Source organism: Balaenoptera physalus, assembly GCF_965194825.1.
Source record: "Balaenoptera physalus genome assembly, chromosome: 11".
NCBI lineage: Eukaryota > Metazoa > Chordata > Mammalia > Artiodactyla > Balaenopteridae > Balaenoptera > Balaenoptera physalus.
In genome coordinates this window covers 2881304-2902219 of record NC_138896.1, presented here as the reverse complement: position 1 = coordinate 2902219, position 20916 = coordinate 2881304, and the positions used below count along the sequence as shown (strand labels likewise).

The window sequence follows — 20916 nt, the reverse complement described above, 5'->3', positions numbered from 1 at the left end:
CAGAAGAAACCAGCCCTGCTGCCACCTGGACTGCAGACTTTAGGCTTCAGAACTGTGAGAAGATAAATCTCCATTGCTAAGCCCCCCAGTCTGTGTTGTTTGTTATGGCAGCCCCAGCAGGCTGATGCACGGTCTCTGTGCAACTACTCCACTCTGCCTTTGTACAGAGAAAACCACCACAGACTCGAGGTGAACAAATGGATGGGACCGCTCCAGTAAAACTTTATTTACAAAAGTGGGTGGGGGCTTCCCTGGTGGCACAGTGGTTGAGAGTCTGCCTCCTAATGCAGGGGACATGGGTTCGAGCCCTGGTCTGGGAGGATCCCACATGCCGCGGAGCAACTAGGCCCGTGAGCCACAACTACTGAGCCTGCGCGTCTGGAGCCTGTGCTCCGCAACAAGAGAGGCCACGATAGTGAGAGGCCTGCGCACCGCGATGAAGAGTGGCCCCCGCTTGCCGCAACTAGAGAAAGCCCTCGCACAGAAACGAAGACCCAACACAGCCAAAATAATAATAATAATAATAAATAAATAAAATAAAAAATAATTTTAAAAAATTTTTTTAAAAAGTGGGGGGGAGGGACTTCCCCAGTGGTCCAGTGGTAAAGAATCCGCCTTCCAATGATGCAGGGGATGAGGGTTCGATCCCTGGTCGGGGAACTAAGATCCCACATGCCACGGGGCAACTAAGCCCGCATGCCTCAACTATTGAGCTCACGCACCTCAACGAGAGAGCCCGTGCGCCGCAAAGTACAGAGCCCACGCGCTCTGGAGCCTGTGCAACACAACTAGAGAGAAGCCCGCATGCCACAACTAAGACCCCATGCAGCCAAAAAAATAAAGAAAATAAAATTTTTAAAAAAAGGGGTGGGAGCCAGATCTGACCCAGGCCCCACAGTCTGCTGACCCCTGACAGAGCTTCATCCACAGTGCCCTTCTCAACGCCATTAGTTGGGCAGCACGTAAAATTCTAGGTGAGAACTACAGGCCCAGTGAGTGGACAGAGACACAAGTCAGAAAAAGTTCAAGGCTTTAGGTATCACCACACCTGACACCTCATTTTATGTCTTATCCAATTTGCTTCTGAGAAAAATAGGGATTTTTCTCCTAATTGCCCTGTGGAAGATACTGCGTGGTTTCCAAGGAAAATAACAATCCTAAATTGTTTATTATTTAATTAGTAATGTGCACTGTTTGTATGTAGAAAAAGTAGACCTAGTATCACAGCTGGCCACTGCAAAAACTCTGCCTTTGGTCCCTGTGCTGTGGAGCCTTTTGTAGGCAAGTTGCCCTGTGACAAGGCATTTCGGTAACCAGGCCCCTTGGGTAGAATTCAAGGTCACTCACTCAGCAATCTTTGTATAATAGGATGACTGGGCAAATGCTCTCCTAGAGAAATACTCTAACATCTTTTCCTCCTTTATACTGAGGTCCTAATAAGTACATAGCACAAGAAAAGGTACCAAGGAGAATATGAAAGAAACACAAAGCAACTCATTGCCCAGATGAAACAATCTATGAATAACTGAAAACAGTACACTGTGTTCTACACCCTAGTGCCTCGCAGCCTTGTAGATACAATGAGGATTCAGGGACTGGGGAGCACGTCAGAGAAGATATCAGGGTGATGCTTTAGTGGGTGAAAGACACCCACTAAAGCATCACAACAGAAGGAGGAAGGCGTTTTAGACGGAAGAACAACGTGAATACAAGGGTGAGGGCTTACATGGCTGGTAGGGGTAGGAAACAGGATGGATGGAGAAGCCGTATCCAGAAATACATGGAAGCTTGAAGGATGGTTCTCAACTGCAAGTGGGAGGAGATGGGGTGAGCAAAGTGAGCTGGGAAGTTTCTAAAATACAGATGCTGCCTTTGCCAACCAGAGCAAAGCATGAAAGACAGGAAGGAGTTGCCAGACCTTCCCAGTGACCCTGATGCCCCCACCCCGTTCTGATGGGCAAGAGGCCAGTGATTTCCAAAGCATGGCCCCTGCATCGGCATCACCTGGTAACTTACTGGAAATACAGACGTGTGTGTGTGCCACCCCTGACTTACCGAGACAGAATCTCAAAAATCTGTGTTTTTACAAGGCCTCCAGGTGAGTCTGCTGCATGGTAAAATCAGAACGCTGGGCAAGGGGCCCATGCTGTTCCACCCTGGCCACAAGGTACAGTCACCTGGGGAGCTTTCAAAGATTTGATTTCATTGTTTGGGGGTGGGGTGCCAGCATACATTTGTTAAAAGTTCCATGGGTGATGTGCATACAGTACTGAGAACCCCTGAGCAAGACAGTTGAGCCAAAGCTGCAATGTGGGAAATATCGAGGCAAATATAATGTCCCCACTTGGGTTAAAAATAGGGACCAATACTCAAACAAATACTTGTATGTCAATGTACATAGCGGCACTATTCACGATGGCCAAAAGGTGGAAATAACTCAGATGTCCATCAGCAGGTGAATGGACAAGCAAATTGTGGTCTATCCATATAATGGAATATTATTCAGCCATAAAAAGGAATGAAGTTCTGATGCGTGTCACAACATGGATGAACCTTGAAAACATTATTCTTGGTGAAAGAAGTCAGTCATAAGAAGCATACTGTATGCTTCCACTTGTATGAAATTTCCAGAATAAGTAAATCTATAGAGACCACACGCAGACTGGTAGTTGCTTAATGGGGTTTTCTTTCAGGGTGATGAAAATGTCCTGGAACCAGCTGGTGGTGATGGTGGCCTGACATTGTGAGTGCACTAAATGCCACAGAACTATACACTTCAAAACGGTTTATGTTGTGTTTTGTGAATTTCACTTCAATAAAAAAAAATAGGAATTAAAAAAATACATATAAACCCTTCTTAAGAAACATACACAGTGAAAAGGGACAGGGCACACACAGTTTGCCTGCCAGCACTGGAGTGTGGTCCTGGTCTGTTGGTTTTCCCCATTCTCCCATCCCCGCTCTCCCTGCACCAACCAGAGAGCCTGGCTTTGTCTCTCACCTCTGGCTGCAGTTTGATCAGACAGGTGGAATGCATCCGCTCTTTGCTGTTGTTCTATTGGCCCACGTTTCTACATGTTTCTAATTTGAGGGCCTACTGTCTTAGTCTGCTCAGTCGGCTGTAGCCAAAATACCATCGACTGGGGGCTATGTTGTCACATAGCAAGCCTTTTTCTCCCAGTTCTGGAGGCTGGGAAATCCAGTCAAGGTCTGGCAGATTCAGCGTCTGCTGAGGGCCTGCTTCCTGGTTCACAGATGACCATCATCTCGCGGTGTCCCCACAGGGCAGAAGGCAGAGAGAGAGCTCCTTGGAATCCCTTTCTAAGGGCACAAATTCCATTCATGAAGGCCCCACCCTCATGACCTAATCATCTCCCAAAGGCCCCACCTCCTAACACCGTCACATCGGGAGGGACACAAACATTCAGTCTATAGCCCAACCGAGAGGTTAGGAGCTATTGACATGTGTTTTTTTAAAATTCCTTCATGGCTCAGATTACACATTTTCATAGAAATATGAAATATAATTACTATAGGGTTAATCAAGACTAATGGAATGGTCTAAATATTCATCTTTTCAAAGTGTCAGATGTTATAATTCTGGAACTCAGAATTATTATGACAGAGGGTCCCACCAATATGAGGAGGTTCGTACCAAAGAAGATGACATGAAAAAGCCAAGAGGAAAGGTGACTTTGAGGAAGTTACACGTGGGCAACATGTAAGTTGGCTCCATCTCTCTGGAGCACAACTTGACAACACAAGACTGGTTTTAGGTGCTGCACACCCCACGAGCCAGTCTTCCGTATCTAGAAATATATCATAAGGAAATAAGCATGCAGGTCACAGTGTGTGGCCGCAAGATAGTCTCATAGACGTGTTTATAAAAAGGAAAACTAAAACTTGACCCAAATGTCAAACCATAGGTTGCCCGTTAAATAACTGATTCCACATCAATACAATGAAAATCATTCAGCAATCACAAACAACAGACACTTCTTAAATAAATTATAGTTCAGCCATTCATTAAAAATTATTTGTGGGAAGAATAAGAAGACTTCTACTTCCAGGCAAGATGGGGTAAGGGAGACCAGATTTACCCTCTCACCAGAGATGACTGGAAAAATGGCCAAAATACATGAAACAGAGGTTTTCAGACCCTGGATAACAGGTAGCACAGGACAGTCACCCCAGAGAGAAGGGAAACAAATAAAATGATGTCTACAATGACCTCCAGCTTCCTGCCTTGAGAAATTTTCCAGACCCTGGTACAGAAAGGGAGACCCAGTCAGAGCCCAGGGTCTCGCTGAGCTGAGGAGACATTAGAACTGGGAGTCCAAGGAGGCCAAGGCAGCTAAAGTTCACAAGACTGAGCATCAGAGAGCAGAGTCGAACAATGAGACAAGGGCAGAAGTTCCTACCTACCTCTTAAAAGGATACCTATGATTCCACTGGGCCCACCAGATAAAACAGGATAACCTCCCATTTCAAGATCCCTAACTCAGTCCCACCTGTAAAATCCCTTTTGCTGTGTAAGGTAACAAACTTACAGGCTCCAGGGATTAGGCCGTGGCCATCTTTGGAGGGGCTAATATTCAGCCTACCCCAGTGATATAAATAAATGATGGCTCAAATTTTAAAATGGGAGAGAAGAGGCAAATATTCCTGCAGAAGAATTCCAAATCACTTAAGCAGATACTCCCTGTCCACAACGTGAAGCTTCACCTCCTACCTCCTCAAGCACGGGCTGGACTTAGTTCTTTTTTTTTTTTTTAATTAATTTATTTATTTATTTATTTTTGACTGTGTTGGGTCTTCGTTTCTGTGCGAGGGCTTTCTCTAGTTGCGGCAAGTGGGGGCCACTCTTCATCGCGGTGCGCAGGCCTCTCACTATCGCGGCCTCTCTTGTTGCGGAGCACAGGCTCCAGACGCGCAGGCTCAGTAGTTGTGGCTCACGGGCCCAGTTGCTCCGCGGCATGTGAGATCTTCCCGGACCGGGGCTCGAACCCGTGTCCCCTGCATTGGCAGGCGGATTCTCAACCACTGCGCCACCAGGGAAGCCCTGGACTTAGTTCTTGCCTCCAGAGAACACAGTATGAAAAGGGGGAAGTAGTAATTGTACCGCAGAAACTTTGCACATGCTGCCTTCACCAAGTGATCGGGGTTACTATCACAGTGAGAAGCTGTGTTGGCAGAAAGCACGCCTGACATGATGCGAGAAGAAGGCCACTTCACCTCTGTGAGATCCTCCCCAGAGACCTATGACTCCAGTCCCGTCATAAACAAAACATCGGACAACTCCAAACTGAGGAACATTCTGTGAAATACCTGACTGGGACTCCTCAATACTGGAAAGGTCATGAAAAACAAAGGAAGGCTGAGAAACTGTCCCAAACCAGAGGAGGCTCAGGACACGTGATGACCAAATGCCACATGGTGCCCTGGATGGGATCCTGGAAGAGGAGAGGGATACTAGTGGGAAAACAAGTGAAATCTGGATAAAGTCTAGGGTTTAGTTAATAGTAATGTATCAACATTGGCTTCTTGACACATATACCGTACAGCGGCGATGTGAGCCACCAGCATCGGGGGCCGCGGCGATGTGAGCCACCAGCATCGGGGGCCGCGGCGGTGTGAGCCACCAGCGTCGGGGGCCGCGGCGATGTGAGCCACCAGCGTCGGGGGCAGCGGCGAGGTGAGTTCCCGGCGTCGGGGGCCGCGGCGAGGTGAGTTCCCGGCGTCGGGGGCCGCGGCGAGGTGAGTTCCCGGCGTCGGGGGCCGCGGCGAGGTGAGTTCCCGGCGTCGGGGGCCGCGGCGAGGTGAGTTCCCGGCGTCGGGGGCCGCGGCGAGGTGAGTTCCCGGCGTCGGGGGCCGCGGCGAGGTGAGTTCCCGGCGTCGGGGGCCGCGGCGAGGTGAGTTCCCGGCGTCGGGGGCAGCGGCGAGGTGAGTTCCCGGCGTCGGGGGCCGCGGCGAGGTGAGTTCCCGGCGTCGGGGGCCGCGGCGAGGTGAGTTCCCGGCGTCGGGGGCCGCGGCGAGGTGAGTTCCCGGCGTCGGGGGCCGCGGCGAGGTGAGTTCCCGGCGTCGGGGGCCGCGGCGAGGTGAGTTCCCGGCGTCGGGGGCCGCGGCGAGGTGAGTTCCCGGCGTCGGGGGCCGCGGCGAGGTGAGTTCCCGGCGTCGGGGGCCGCGGCGAGGTGAGTTCCCGGCGTCGGGGGCCGCGGCGAGGTGAGTTCCCGGCGTCGGGGGCAGCGGCGAGGTGAGTTCCCGGCGTCGGGGGCCGCGGCGAGGTGAGTTCCCGGCGTCGGGGGCCGCGGCGAGGTGAGTTCCCGGCGTCGGGGGCCGCGGCGAGGTGAGTTCCCGGCGTCGGGGGCAGCGGCGAGGTGAGTTCCCGGCGTCGGGGGCAGCGGCGAGGTGAGTTCCCGGCGTCGGGGGCCGCGGCGAGGTGAGTTCCCGGCGTCGGGGGCAGCGGCGACGTGAGTTCCCGGCGTCGGGGGCCGCGGCGAGGTGAGTTCCCGGCGTCGGGGGCAGCGGCGACGTGAGTTCCCGGCGTCGGGGGCCGCGGCGAGGTGAGTTCCCGGCGTCGGGGGCAGCGGCGACGTGAGTTCCCGGCATCGGGGGCCGCGGCGAGGTGAGTTCCCGGCGTCGGGGGCCGCGGCGAGGTGAGTTCCCGGCGTCGGGGGCCGCGGCGAGGTGAGTTCCCGGCGTCGGGGAAACCGTGTGAGGGGCATATGGGTGCTCTATTGTTTTTATAACTTTTCTGTAAATCTAAAATTATTCTAAAATTTTAAAAAATTAAACCAAAATAAAGGTTTTTTTCAGACGTAGAAAAGCTGAAAGGATGCACTGCCAGCAGATCTGCACTTCAAGAAGTATTCAAAGCAATCCTTCAGGCAGGAGGAAAATGCCGCCAGATGGAAATCTGGATCTACATCAAAAACCCAAGCACCAGAAACGGTAACTACATGGTGAATATAAAGACTCTTTGTCCTATTATTTATATCTCTTTAAAAGGTAATTAACAATAAAAGTGTATTGTGGCATTTATATCATACACAGACGTGAAAGATGTGACAATAGCACAAAAGTCGAAGGGGGAAAATACATGGAAGTGTACAGTTTCAGGTTCTGATACTATATGTCAAGTGGTGCAATATCATCTGAAGATACACTGTGCGGGCATCCCTGGTGGCGCAGTGGTTGAGAATCTGCCTGCCAATGCAGGGGACACGGGTTCGAGCCCTGGTCTGGGAGGATCCCACGTGCCGCGGAGCAACTAGGCCCGTGAGCCACAACTACTGAGCCTGCGCGTCTGGAGCCTGTGCTCCGCAACGGGAGACGCCGCGACAGTGAGAGGCCCGCGCACCGTGATGAAGAGTGGCCCCCGCTCGCCGCAACTGGAGAAAGCCCTCACACAGAAACGAAGACCCAACACAGCCAAAAATAAATAAATAAATTAAAAAAAAAAAAAAGATACACTGTGATAAAAGTTAGAGATGTATACTGTCAACCCTAAAGCAACCACTAAAATAACAAAAACTTACAGCTAATGATAGCTAATAAGCCAACAAAAGGGATAATATATAATAAAAAATGAGATAAAATAAAATCAATCTTTTCTGCCAAAAAAGGCAGAAAAGAGAGGAACAAAGGAACAAACAAAAACAGATGGAAAAAATAGGAAACAAACAGCAAGATGATGGATTTATACCCAACCATATCAATAATCACATTAAGTGTATGTGGTCTAACACCCCAATTAAAAGGCAGAGATTGTTGTACTGAATTAAAAGATAAAAACTGCTCAACTACACACTGCCTTCAAGAAACTCACTGTAAGTAAAGAGACGTAAATAAGTTAAAAGTAAAAGGATGGATAAAGATATATCATGCTCATGGTAATGAAAAGAGAGCCGAAGCGCCTATGTTAATATCAGACAAAGTAGGTTTCAGAGCAACAAATATTATCAGAGATAAAAAGGATTATTTTATAATGATAAAGGTGTCAAGATAATGATTAAGAGGATATAACAATCCTAAATGTTTACACATGTAATAACGAAGCTTTAAAATATAGAAGCAAAGGCTGATAGAACTACAAAGATTAACAGAAAAAGTCACAGTAATAGTGAGAGACTTCAATACCCCTCTCCCAACAAGTGGTAGAAAAAATAAACAGAAAACCAATAGGCTATAAAAGACCTGAACAACACCATCAGCCAAATCAACCTAATTGAATTCATTTATAGACTACTTCATGCAGCAATCGTAAAATACATGTTTTTAAGTGCACACATAACATTTACCAGACAGACCATATTCTGGGCCGTAAAACAAGTCTCAACATATTTTAAAGGATGCAAGTCATACAAAGTACATTCTCTGACCACAGTTAATAATCAATAGTAGAAAGATCTCTGAAAAAAAAATCCTCAAATATTTGGAAACTAAATAGTATACTTCTAAATAATCCATGGGTCAAAAATAAATCAAAAGGTGCAAACTATTACATATAGGATGGTTGGACAACAAGGTCCCACTGTACAGCACAGGGAACTATGTTCAATGTCCTGGGATATATCATAATGGAAAAGAATATAAAAAAGAACGTATATATATATATATATGTATAACTGAGTCACTTTGCTGTACAGCAGAAATTAATACTGTAAATCAACTATACTTCAATTAAAAAATAATAAAAAATTAAAAAAAAAATCAGAAGGAAAGTTAGAAAGTATTTTTAACAGAATGAAAATGAAAATACAACATATCAAAATCTGTAGGATGCAGATGCAGCAGTGGAGATCCTAATAGGACTTTCCCATCCCCCTGGGCCCTGCTCAGACCTCACCTCCTCATGGCTCTGAGCTCACTGGAAACCTTAAAACCAGAGACACTGCTGAGATGCAGATAAGATCCGAGGCAGCCTGGCGAGGCCAGCGTGAGTGACTGCTGCAGCGCAGCCGTGCAGCTCAGCCTGAGGCCAGCCAGCCATCTTCCCAGCCGCCCTCAGAAGGAGGTGCATACCTCCCCGGCACATTTCTACAGGCCATGGGGCTCTCAGGGCTGCTTCCAGCAGTTAAAATTCCTGCAAGTTAAAGTTTCCTGTTAACTTACCTAGCTATCCGAATCCCACAGTACACGGAAAGCTGCTGAGGGCAGAGTTGCTGTCTGCTTCACTTTGGTCCCTCTCAGTATCAAGCACAGAGGGCGCTCAAGAGCTATGGTTGAATTTAAGTATCTTAACTGCAACTTAACTCCTCCGCTTGGAAGTCAAAAGTGCATTTTTTACAACAGCTGCATCACATTCTATTCCAATTATTCCCTAACATCGTTCTGGTATATGCACCTTATGGTAACACGTCAAGATGAATCCTTCACTCCCACTTTATTCCATTGTCCCTCTCCTGGTCTTCAATTTTGTCTAAATAGCACCACCATATCTTCAAGCCAAATGCCTAGAAGTTATCCTTAACTCATATCCTTCTTTCATACCCCACAGCCATCCATTCGTCCTAAGGTCCTGAAGGCTCTCTGTCCAAAACACATGCCAAGTCGACTTCCTTCTCTCCATCTTCACTGCTCCACCTTGGTTCAAATTCATCTCTTATCTGAATTAAATTGACCCCTGACTGCTCTGTCACTCCTCCATCCATTTCCAGCTCTGCCTCCAGACTGGCCTTTTCAAGACATCTTCCTATTTAAACTTTTCCAATAATTTCTCTTTAATCTCAGGATAACTCTGAACATAACCTACAAGGTCCTAAGTGATGTGGTCATTTCCTACTCTTCCCCCTCGGCTTTGTCCATCCTCCCCACCTCTTGCTAGATTAAAGCCTCAGCAGTCTCTCCTCTGTTCCTTGAACTCCCAAGCTTCTTCCTGCCGCAGGGCTTTGGCACTGGTTCCCTCTGCTGGGCACCTTCTCCCCTCAGACATTCGTATGCGTAGCTTCTTGCCATCATCTGGCTTTCAACTCAAACCTGACCTCCTCTGAGAAATCTTTCTTGACAAAGCCCCAGCCAGCACCTTTTAAAATCAGGACCCTGGTGTATTTTCTACACGATATTTAATATTGAAATTATTTTATTTGTCTATTATTTTTCACTTCCCTGCACCAGAATGTGAGCTCCCTGAAAGCAAGACTCTGGTTCACCACCATCTTCCTGGTGTTTAGGACACACCTGGCTCATGGTAACCATTCATAAGCACCTCCCGAAGACGCTGAGGAATGAACTGCAATTTTCAATATCTGTAATTTACCAGAAAAAGTAAACATTTTCCTGTGGAAAATTTCAATAGAAAGGAATATAGTTATCCAGATTCAATGTAATCATTTCTTAATGGGCTTGAGATCTGCAATTAGTACTCAATATGAATTCAAAAAGGTAGAGCAGCGACAGAGAAGTTGATCCTAGTTTCTGAAAATCAATTGAGTACAAAGTTTTAAGAAATCGTTGCTTAGAAATATACAATTAAGCAAATTAACCCCAGCTACATTAAAAAGATGTATGGCCTTTGGTGTATCTGCCATTACTTTATTTGAGTTAGGAAGGAATTTATTGCCTTTAAATACCCAGCATTAGTGACAGAAAAGGTGAAACATCCCATGATCATCTCATGTTTTATCTATTATTTCTCTTTGAAAATATACACTTCTACTGAGTCCCTGTTCCCTTGAATATATTAAAGAGTAGAATCCTCTGAAAGACACAAAATTTTAGAGCTCTCTACCTGCTATGGCATTCCCAAAGAAGATCAAAAAAGCATACTATAGTGTCTACCCTACAACAGTGCCTACTGCTGATCTAAAGGCCTGCTCTGTACTGGGTAGTATGGGCTTTGGCTCATAACAGGAATCGGATAAAATATCTTCTGAAGACAGAGCATCTTTCCCCACTTGCCACATACCCACATCTCTCCACAGCCCCAAGGCCTCCCCTGCCCACCCCGGACCACAGTGGCAGCTCCCAGCTCCAGCTCTCCCGCGTCTGCCTGGCGGAAGAGTTCCATACACTTCACTGGGCCAAACAACCAGGGACTTTGCATAATGAACAAAACATTTACTGTCTCACAACGTACCTGACATCAGGGCCACCAGAGTGCCGTGAAACAAGCACAGGTGTGCACGGATGCGTGTTATCTCAGGGCACCTGGACGAAGGGACAAAGAGCAGGGCTGAAGTCAAGCCAGCTCAGTTCGCCAAGCCAGGTTCTCGTGGGGTTGCATATGCCCGGCTGAGGCACCCTTTCTAATCCAAATACACGTGTGCCATGTAGATTAAGGCTGGGAAAAAAAGAAAGATTCCTCAACTCTCCTAAGACCTGCAAAACAAGAAGGTGGTCTCTCCTCCCAGACCAATCTGATTCTTTTCACTGAAGAGAAATGGAAACTGAAGGATATCAGAGGTCAGAGACTGGCCCAAAGGGTTTTTATGGTCCCTTCATTCCCACACTAAGGCAGCTAATGCCCGCACTGCTTCCAGCCCTCTGCCTGAAGGGGGTACTCCAGTCAGTGGTCTGGACGGTGCTCTGTATTTAACTGAGAGTTGATGACCAAGGCAGCAGCGTTTTCCAGCTGAATGTCTTCACTCTGGTGGGACATCCTCCAAAGCAAGGATGTTCTCAGAGCCTTTCAACTTGCTCTAGGGCAGAAATCATGGGCCCGAGTTAATAGTTAATCACAACTCTCTTAACTCAATTGGTTCAATGAAGGACAATTATTTTCTAGTCTTACTTTTCTAGTAGAAAACAGAAAGCACATATCGTATATCAACTATACTTCAATAAGAAAAAAAGTGAAAAGAAATAAAAGCAAATGGAAAGCTAACTCATACAATTTGTAAACCAAGAGAGGTTTTCCCCCCCGAAAATTTGCAGAAATTACCTATTCTCCCTATTTATTATAACAGATAGCTTATCTGTTGGGAAAGAGACTCAGAACTATTTGGAGAACCTTGGTTAAAAATAATCAACAACTGGGCATATATCCAGAAGAACTAAAAGTAGTGTACACCTAAGTTCACACAACATTATTCACAATAGCCAAAAGGTGAAAGCAGTGTCCATCAACGGATGGATAAACGAAATGTCATCTACAGATACAATGGAATATTGTTCAGCCTTTAAAAGGAAGGAAATTCTGACACAGGCTACAATGTGGATGAACCTTGAAGACATCATGATAAGTGAAATATTCCCATTGCAAAAGACAAATATTGTATGATTTTACTCACATGAGGTCCCTAGAGGAGTCAAATTCGCAGACAGAAAGTAGAGAAGTGGTTGGGAGAGGAACGAATAGGGAGCTGTCGTTTAATGGGTACGGAGTTTCATTTTGGCTACATGAAAACTTTTGGCAACTGAATGCACAGTGTTGTCACTGTACTTGAAGCAGCTGGATTGTGTACTTAAAGTGCTTTAAGAAGGTAAATTTTATGTTATGTGTATTTTGGCAGAATTTTAAAAAACAATCAGCAATAATTACAATTCATTGATTTCATCCATTTCCTTTAATAAAAATCTCCACATATTAATGTCAGATGGTCTTAAACCCATAAACATATTTTCCTGAGAGTATTCCATCAAACCTCCCTAATCGGTAATCCTTTTCCATTTATATCAAATTCATTTATCTGAATTCAATTTAACACAGAGTAGACTCACTTGGATTAAAATAATAAGGTGTTTGATTTTTTTTTTGACACAATATTTGTATTTTCTGGCTTTAAAAAAAGTATTGCTCACCAGAAACTCTGTACGTATGTTTTCACCATAATCCATGTCCTTGGTTCTCTGATCACACAGAGAAAACGTTGTGGTTCAGCGTCTGAGCTTCCAGAGCAGATCATCCACTTACTAACTGGGAGACGCTGGGCAAGCTATTTAGGCTCTCTGTGCTTCAATTTCTTGATCTGTAAAATAACAAACATAGTTGTGCCGACCTCTATGGTAATGTTGGATGATAGGTGTGGCACATTGCGGCTTTCCGATATTGCTTAAGTTACTGAACTTAAGAGTTACTGAACTCCTACTGATGTTGTTATAGCAAATACGGGTGCTAAGACCCTCCCTCCCCTGTGGCTTCCTGGACCCGTTCCACTGGAGCCTCACTCTCCCTTCTCTGCCTCAGCAGAAAGTGTGGAGACCTGCCGTCCCACAGCTTCTCCTCAACAAACTCGTCACTCCGTGGGCACCCAGGGCTCAGCTGCACTTCAGCAGAACCCTCTGCTGCCGCCGCCTGACACATAATGAACGATCAAAAGATGTCTGCTGGGACTTCCCCAGCAGTCTAGTGGTTAAGACTCCACGCTTCCACTTCAGGGGGCACAGGTTCGATCCCTGGTCAGGGAACTAAGATCCCGCATGCTGCACAGCATGGCAAAAAGAAAAAAAAAATGTCTGCTGAAGGCGGGAATGAATGAATCAATCAATCAATCAATTTTCCAGCCTTGCTAAATGCTGCCAGTAAGTTAATGAAGCAGGTGACCATGTCAGATGAATGGCAGATCCTTCCTTTTAGGTCAATAATGTTAATAAACACTTTGTCTCAACTTCCTGTGATTGACAGCAACACTAATGGGTTAATTCCATCTGGGCTGGGTACCTGTGGAGTCTCTGCAAAGTACACAATGATATTCATGAAGGCTGCCTGCAATTTTAATTGGGCTGAAAATGCTGGGTGGTATGGAATGTGCACCATATTTCTTTCCCATGAAATCCCACAGATGCTTAGAACGAAAAGAGTTATTCAAGATAATAATCATATTGTAATAAACAAAGTATTACACTGGCTGGGTTGGCCTTGTGAATTTTCTACAATGAATCCGCTTACTTCAATTTAATTCAAACTGTCCAGCACGATCAAAGACGCTGTTGAAGAAGGAGAATCAATGGTCCTAATCTAATCAGCAGAGATCTAATAGCCTAGCTGAGAACCCAAGACATGGCATCATCAAGTGCAGCACTGCCCAGTGCAGGACTGGGCAGCCCGAAGCAGGTGCATCAGAAACAGAAAATCCAAGGGGTCAAATGCAAGAGACCGAACACATGACGCAATGTAAAATAAAACCAACAGGAGTCGATAATCTAAAGCAGCCATTATAACCTTCCTCCATGAGGTAAGTGTGAGCACTTCTAAAATGAAAATAAAGATAAACTGTCAGCAGAAAAAGAGAAACTATAAGAAAGAGCCAAATGGAAATTTTAGAACTGAAAAATAGAATGTCTGAAAGAAACAAGGCACTTGGGAGGCTCAAGGGCAGAATGCAGATGACAGAAAAAAGTGCCCTGAACTTGAAGATGGATCCATAGGAATGATCCAATCTGAAGAACAGACAGAAAAAGGATTGAAACATAAACAGTCACAGGGACCTGTGGGACGACACCCATATCATTGGAGTTCCTAAGAAGGGGAGAGAGATGTGTGACAGTCAAAATATTTGAAGAAATAATGACCAAAAACTCCTCAAATTTAGTGAAAGACATAAATTTAGAGATTCAAGAAGTTCAGTGAGCCCCAAACAAGGTAAACTCAAAAAAATAAATAAACCCATGCATATACACATCAAAACTAAACTGCTGAAAACCAAAGATAAAGTCTTCAAAGCAGCCATAGCAAAATAATACATTACGTGTAGGGGAATAATAATCAAATACCACAGATGCTAGAGAATACAAAGGATTCCTTGTTAGAATTCATAAAAGCGGTGGAGTGAAATCTTTAAAGTGCTGAAAGAAATACCAACGCAGAATTCTATATGCAGTGAAAATATCCTTCAGGGGTGAAGGTAAAATAAGGGTATTCTCAGGTGAAGGAAAACAAAAGAATTCACTACTGGTATGTTTGCTCTAAGAGAAATTGCTAAAGGAAGTTTCTGCTGGAGGAAAATGTTCCCAGAGGGAAACTTGGAACTTCAGGAATGAAGGAAACACAATAAAAATGATAAATATCTGGTTAAGTGATATTTTTCCCTTTTTAAGTTCTCTAAAATATGTATGAAGGTTGAAAGCAACAATTTCACATTGTCTGGGAAGCTGTCAGTGTATGTAAATACGATACATGTGACCCCGTAAGATAAAGGGGGAGGGTAAAGAGACCTATGTGGTTGTAAGCCTTCTAGGTTTTTCCTGAAGCTATAAAAAAAAAAAAAATTAACTCTAACTAGACTGTAAAAACTTAGACCTGTGTACTATAATCCCTAGAGCAACCACTAAAAAAAACACAAAGGGATACAGCCAAAAAACTAACTGATATATTAAAATAGAATACTAAAAAAATACTCAAAGGAAGGCAGAAAGGGGGAACAGAAGAAGGAAAAGCGGAGGAAACAAACAGAAAAATCACAAAATGGTGGGACTAATTCAACCACATGGATAAACACATCACATCACACCATTTCAAAAACAAAGACGGTGAGATTGGATCTAAACCAAAGAAACCTATATACCGTCTACAAGAAACCTACTTTAAATATGATGATATATTGGGTTGACCAAAAAGTTCGTTCGGGTTTTTCCATAAGCTGTTACAGAAAAACCCGAACAAACTTTTTGGCCAACCCAACACATACATTAAAAGTTTGGAAACAGATAAACCACATAAATCCCAATGAAAAGAAAGCTGTATTGTCTATATTAATATCAAATAAATTACACTTCATATCAAGGAAAATTATTTATCAGAGATAAAAAGGGACAAGACATAATGATAGAAGAGGCAATTCATCAAGAAGACATACAATCATCAATTTGTATGCACCTAACAACAGATCAGGAAGCCGAAACTGATAGAACTGAATGGAGAAATAGGCAAATTCACAATTGTACTTGGAAACATCAACATCCCTCTCTCAGAAATCTACAAAACAAGTGGACAGAAAATCAGTAGGTGACATTTAGAGAATATCCATCGGACCATGATAGAATACACATTCTTTTCTAAGGGACGTGGAAACTTCACCAAGATAGACCATATGCTCTCAACGTATGGTTTGCTAAACAAACTTGAGCAAATCTAAAGGAACTGAATTCATACAAACTCTGTTCTTGGACTGTAATGGAATTAAACTCCAAGGCACATGTTCTTCACTGGCTCCCAGAGCTGCCTGCGTTGACCATCAGTTGCCTATGGAAGTAATTTGCTTGATAATTCACCCTTTATTGGCTGCCTCTGCTCTCTTGTCTTACTTTCCTACCCCACACCAACGTTTCCTGGGATCATTTCCCAAACAAACTCTTTTCTTGGGGTCTGCTTCTAGGAGAACCCAAGCTCTGACTGCTGCACAGACAGTTAATTCTTGTTATTCACGGAAGTTAGATTCTCCAAAGTCGATGTAGTTAGTGAATACAGAATTAGCGGATACTGACCCACGGCTCCTAGGAAAAACACAGGGCCAGGTTCCTGTGAGCCTCTGGTCACAACATTTTCATCAACTGATCAACACAGAACCTTGATATGTATTTTTGTTTAAAGACATCTTATTTAATATATATTGTTGATTCATTAGGATCAAACTCATGCCAGCAGCACTGTAGCTCATGCCTGAACGACGTATTTTCCCCGTGAGGCATGTCACAGCCTTCTTGCTCTTAGGGACACTGGACAGCACTTCAGCACTAGACTTGGGGACCATTTAAACAGCAAAATCACCACCAGCACCACCACCACCAACAACAAAAAACAAAAATGTGGAAAACATTATACTAAATAGACCACACAAAGGACATTTATTTACAGTGTGGGCTAGAACAAGAAGGCAGAGGTCTCCTTGATCAGTCTCAGCAGGGAACACGCGTGTAGGGAGACTCAAGTCTGTACCTGTCTGCAAATAACAGAGGAAGCCCCGGGGGGGGGTACTGATTTTGAGGTTACAAATAAATTTTCACAAGTTAGGTGAATTCTCAAATACAGAATCTGAGAATAGTGAGGATTGACTGTGTCTTTTCAATCTTTTTTTAAAGTCTTAAAGTGGTGGTTTATGAATAGAACTTTAAACTTTCTTCTACAGAAAGGAGAGTCTGGGTCACCTTTGCTGGTCAGCAAGGACGCCCTCTGTTCCACCAAACAGGGATGCTCTCTTTCAAAACCCTGGAGCCAATGTACACTATGTAACACTGTGCTGAATACAGAGCTTATGATTTTTTTGTGGCTCTTTTCAGCTGACTTTTTATTGTGGCCATTGTTCTTGTTCTTTTCTATGCATTTGGACAGGTTATAAGTTAAGCTTTGGTGTAAACGTGAGAAACTGGGAGGACTCTGGGAAAAACCTTGCCATTTCTTACACAATAATATCCATCAGTTCCAATCATTCTCAGACGGGGATGCCTGAGGGAGATTTCTTTGCCGGTTGAAAAGTAATCCTAGAGCCCAAGGCTGGCTTAATGTTTGCACAAACACCCCCAAAAAAGTGGATAAAACCAGCCTTGGGTGAATGAACACATCACACAGGTGATGGGAACTAAGAGAACTAAGGCAGGGGTAAACCAGTGAGCCAGATGTTTACTTCTGAAATGTCTTTCTTCTCTAAATCATAACTATTGGGACTAGGAAAGAACACTCAAAAGCATGTAAGATTCCAGAAGATTACCATTAATATCTCTGATGTGAACATACAAGGCTGTGTAGGAAGATGATACAAAGCCTAACTAGGAAAAAAAAAAAGAGCATTAATTAGGAAAAGAAAGCATAATAACAGCATAGGTTTAACTGACCTCAAGCAATGTCATTGCAGGAAACAGTTGTGATACAGAACACAGAACATGACTAACGATCTTTAACGACTAATGGAAGACATAACATATTTTCCCCCCAGAAATTTATAGAGTTAATGATACCATAGTTTCCTTGGTACCACTTTTTCTAGTTTGTTTTACTGCAGGGACCTAGCAATAGTCAAATTCTTTCTCCGTGAGCTACCACTCACTGAAAAAGAAATATTTCAAAGCACAAAAGCACTGATGTTAATTCCTTCTGACAACTTAATAAAAAGGGAGCAATTTACTCACAACATATTATCAAGCATGGAAAAATATGGCAGAGATAAGAACTTTTAACACACATTCACAGAGTATTTTGTGTCACGGAGTGTGTCAGGAGAAGGGCAGTGGGGTTTACCGTAAGGGTAGGAGACTTCCCCAGGTATCCCTTGGGTGAGTAATAAGACAAGTGACTCACCACACACATAACACAGTGACAGCTACTTTGAGAAAGAGTAGCCTGAGGAGATCACCGGAGATCTGCTGTGAAATCACAGGAGGGGACACACGCAGTGGAGGGTCAGAGGAGACTTCCTAGATAAGATAGTGCCTGGCACAAGAGAACATGCAAATACGGAGAGTCAGAGAAGCTGAGCATCCCAAGTTCACCGGTAACGAAAAGGTTCAAGTGTGGGGTTGGTGAGAGATAAACTGGGCAGTAGGCTAGGGCCAAGTCTTGAGGACCTTATAGGTCAGGCTAAGAAGTCTGGATTTGTTCGGAGGCGAAGGGGTCCCACTGTGAGATTTTCAGCCAAGGGGGGGATGATTAGGGGAGAATTATGAGTATCGTGTCAGGTTTACAAGGTAGGGAGATCAGTCAGGAAGCAGGAAAAGAGTGGATTGCAGATGCAGGGCTGAGATCAGCAAAACCGGTCAGTGGCTGTTACAGTAACCCAGTAATCTAAGCAACAGTAACCCAAACATGATAAGCGCCTGAGGTAAGACAGTGGTAGAGGAAAAGGGGGGGAAATGAAAAAATACTTAGGAGACAGGATCACCAGGACGTTGCAACCAACAGAAGTGATGGGTCAGTGAGACAGAGGGAGCCCAGGTGCTTCTGGCTCCCAGTTTGCACGGTTAACTAAACAACGATGTCAGAATGTCCCTCGTGACTGAGCACGACAGGCTTTTCACACATCATTATAACAGCACTTGATGGTTTAAAGATCGGAAATTAAAATAATACTATGCCTGCAGGAGTGCCAAACATGGTAGATTCTACTCTGTAATGTTCAAAAGTAAACATTTAGCTCCAACACTGAGCACAGCACTGTGCCCCTAGGACTCATCACAGCAGGGAGAGCTCCTCCCAGCACCTGCGGCCACGAGGGGTGTCCGGGATTCTCCGCATGCAGAACAGGATCAACTGCCCTCCTAGGAAGCCCCCTCCCCTGCAATCAACGCTCTAAGGTCTAACCAGATAGGACATCCCCCTCCCAAAGCCTTCATAAGCACTGGGGGAACCTGCTCATATTACAGGATGATTAGAGCTTTAGGTGAGGTCTTGGCTGGGCTTCCGCGTGTCTTAATCTTCTCCAGAAGCATTACACTCCGAGGACACAGTGGGAGCATACGGGGAGCAAATGACTGCACTAAGAACTGGATGACCAGACACAACACTGGTTTTCCCTTCGGTGGATCTCCACTGGCCTCAACAGAGAGTGCAGCCTCCTGGGCATGGATACAAGGATCTTCACGCTCAGGTGGAACACTGAACAAACTCACAATGCTTCCCTTTTGCCGAGTACTGGTCTCCACCCACAAGGCCATAGCAGCCACGTTTAAACGGCATGGCCTGGACTCCTGGGAACAGTTTAACAGACCAAAGGTGGACCCAAGATGAACTCTCTGCCAGGAATGTCTGTCTTCTTCACCATCTCCCCTCACTCAAACACTGGCATAGAATGGGTCTTCAGTAAATGACAGCTAGTAGAGATGCACCTGATTTGTCCAATAGGGAAAAAAAAGTTTGCCCCAGAGGTTAAGGTCTTACTGCTCTGTAGGACATCAGCCAGTTTTGTACCTAACCCTGCGGTCTACTCCAGCACTCATTTTTACACTGACTCTATAAACCAGTGTTTCAAATTCTTTTTTATCATCCTGCTGGTTCCCTAATTAATGGGTTAGGTAAATCTTTGACACATGCTCCTATGCTTTTTAAATGATACTTTGACAAAAACAGCAAATTTCGCATACCCCACTTTTCTGTGTAAAATATAGTAGGCATAAGCCTGAGAAGACTTCACTTGTCTTACAAAAAGTCTCACCATCCAAATATGCTTACCAGTAAAGGATTTTTTTAAAATTAATATTTCTATGAGCGGTGTTTCACCTTCCAGAGCCCAGGGAGTCTTGCAGTATCTCAATTTCTTCTCAGGCATTTCCATTACCTCCGAGGGTTACTTAAGTCAGCCTGAGAGAGGGTCTCAGGTCTTTGAGAGGCTCAGCTCAGCCTACCAACCATCACCTTGTAACATCTGAAGAAAGGGTTCAGAATAAGTCCAAACTGTTCTACCCGGCCTTCAGTCTTGCCCCCGCCTATGATGAAGCACAAATAATAAAATTACTTGGGACTTTGACCACTTGCAAGTCTCAGGTCTTCGGGGAAGTCACCTAATTAATCTTCGCGGACCTCACGTTACACATCAGCAAAACAGGACGACAGCATTTCCCTGCTCAGAGGATAACAATGAGCCTGGCTCGCTCTAGCTGGTCCACACGTGTCAACTCCCTTCATCTAAAAATCGGAATTTTTTCCTCTGGGACCTGGATAAGGCGACAAAGGCCCTTCCAACTCTCAGGGTTTCTTCCTTATAAAAACAGTTTGTTAAATGCTTTGCCAGAACTCAAAAACACCCTCAGACGGTGATTGACCTGAAAAGCTGGGTTTAAACTGTTCGACAGAGACCGTCTGACGCCCCCGCTCTACCGGGTCTGCGAGCCGCTCACCTTGCGGTGCAAACACGTGCTTTTCACACGCCCTCGGCTGCCTCCCAGCCTCCGGCCTCTAACGCGGGGTCCGCCGGTGCTCCAGCCAGCCCCGCAGGGCCCTCGGGCAGAGCCACGCGCCTCCCGCCGCAGCCCCGGCCACCCCGCCCCGCCCCGGCCACTCCGCCCCGCCCCGGCCACTCCGGCCGCCCCGGCCGCTGACCCGACCCAACCTAT

At 45.2% G+C, this 20916-nt stretch overlaps 1 long non-coding RNA gene across 1 annotated transcript; it reads right to left on the bottom strand.

The window, feature by feature from the left end:
- Nucleotides 1-7467: 7467 nt before the first annotated feature.
- LOC309638001 lies at nt 7468-20805 on the bottom strand. Its single transcript, XR_014250939.1, has 3 exons — nt 20701-20805; nt 20036-20289; nt 7468-12908 (listed from the first exon to the last, which is right to left on the bottom strand). It is a non-coding gene; the product is annotated as an uncharacterized lncRNA (long non-coding RNA).
- Nucleotides 20806-20916: the final 111 nt, after the last annotated feature.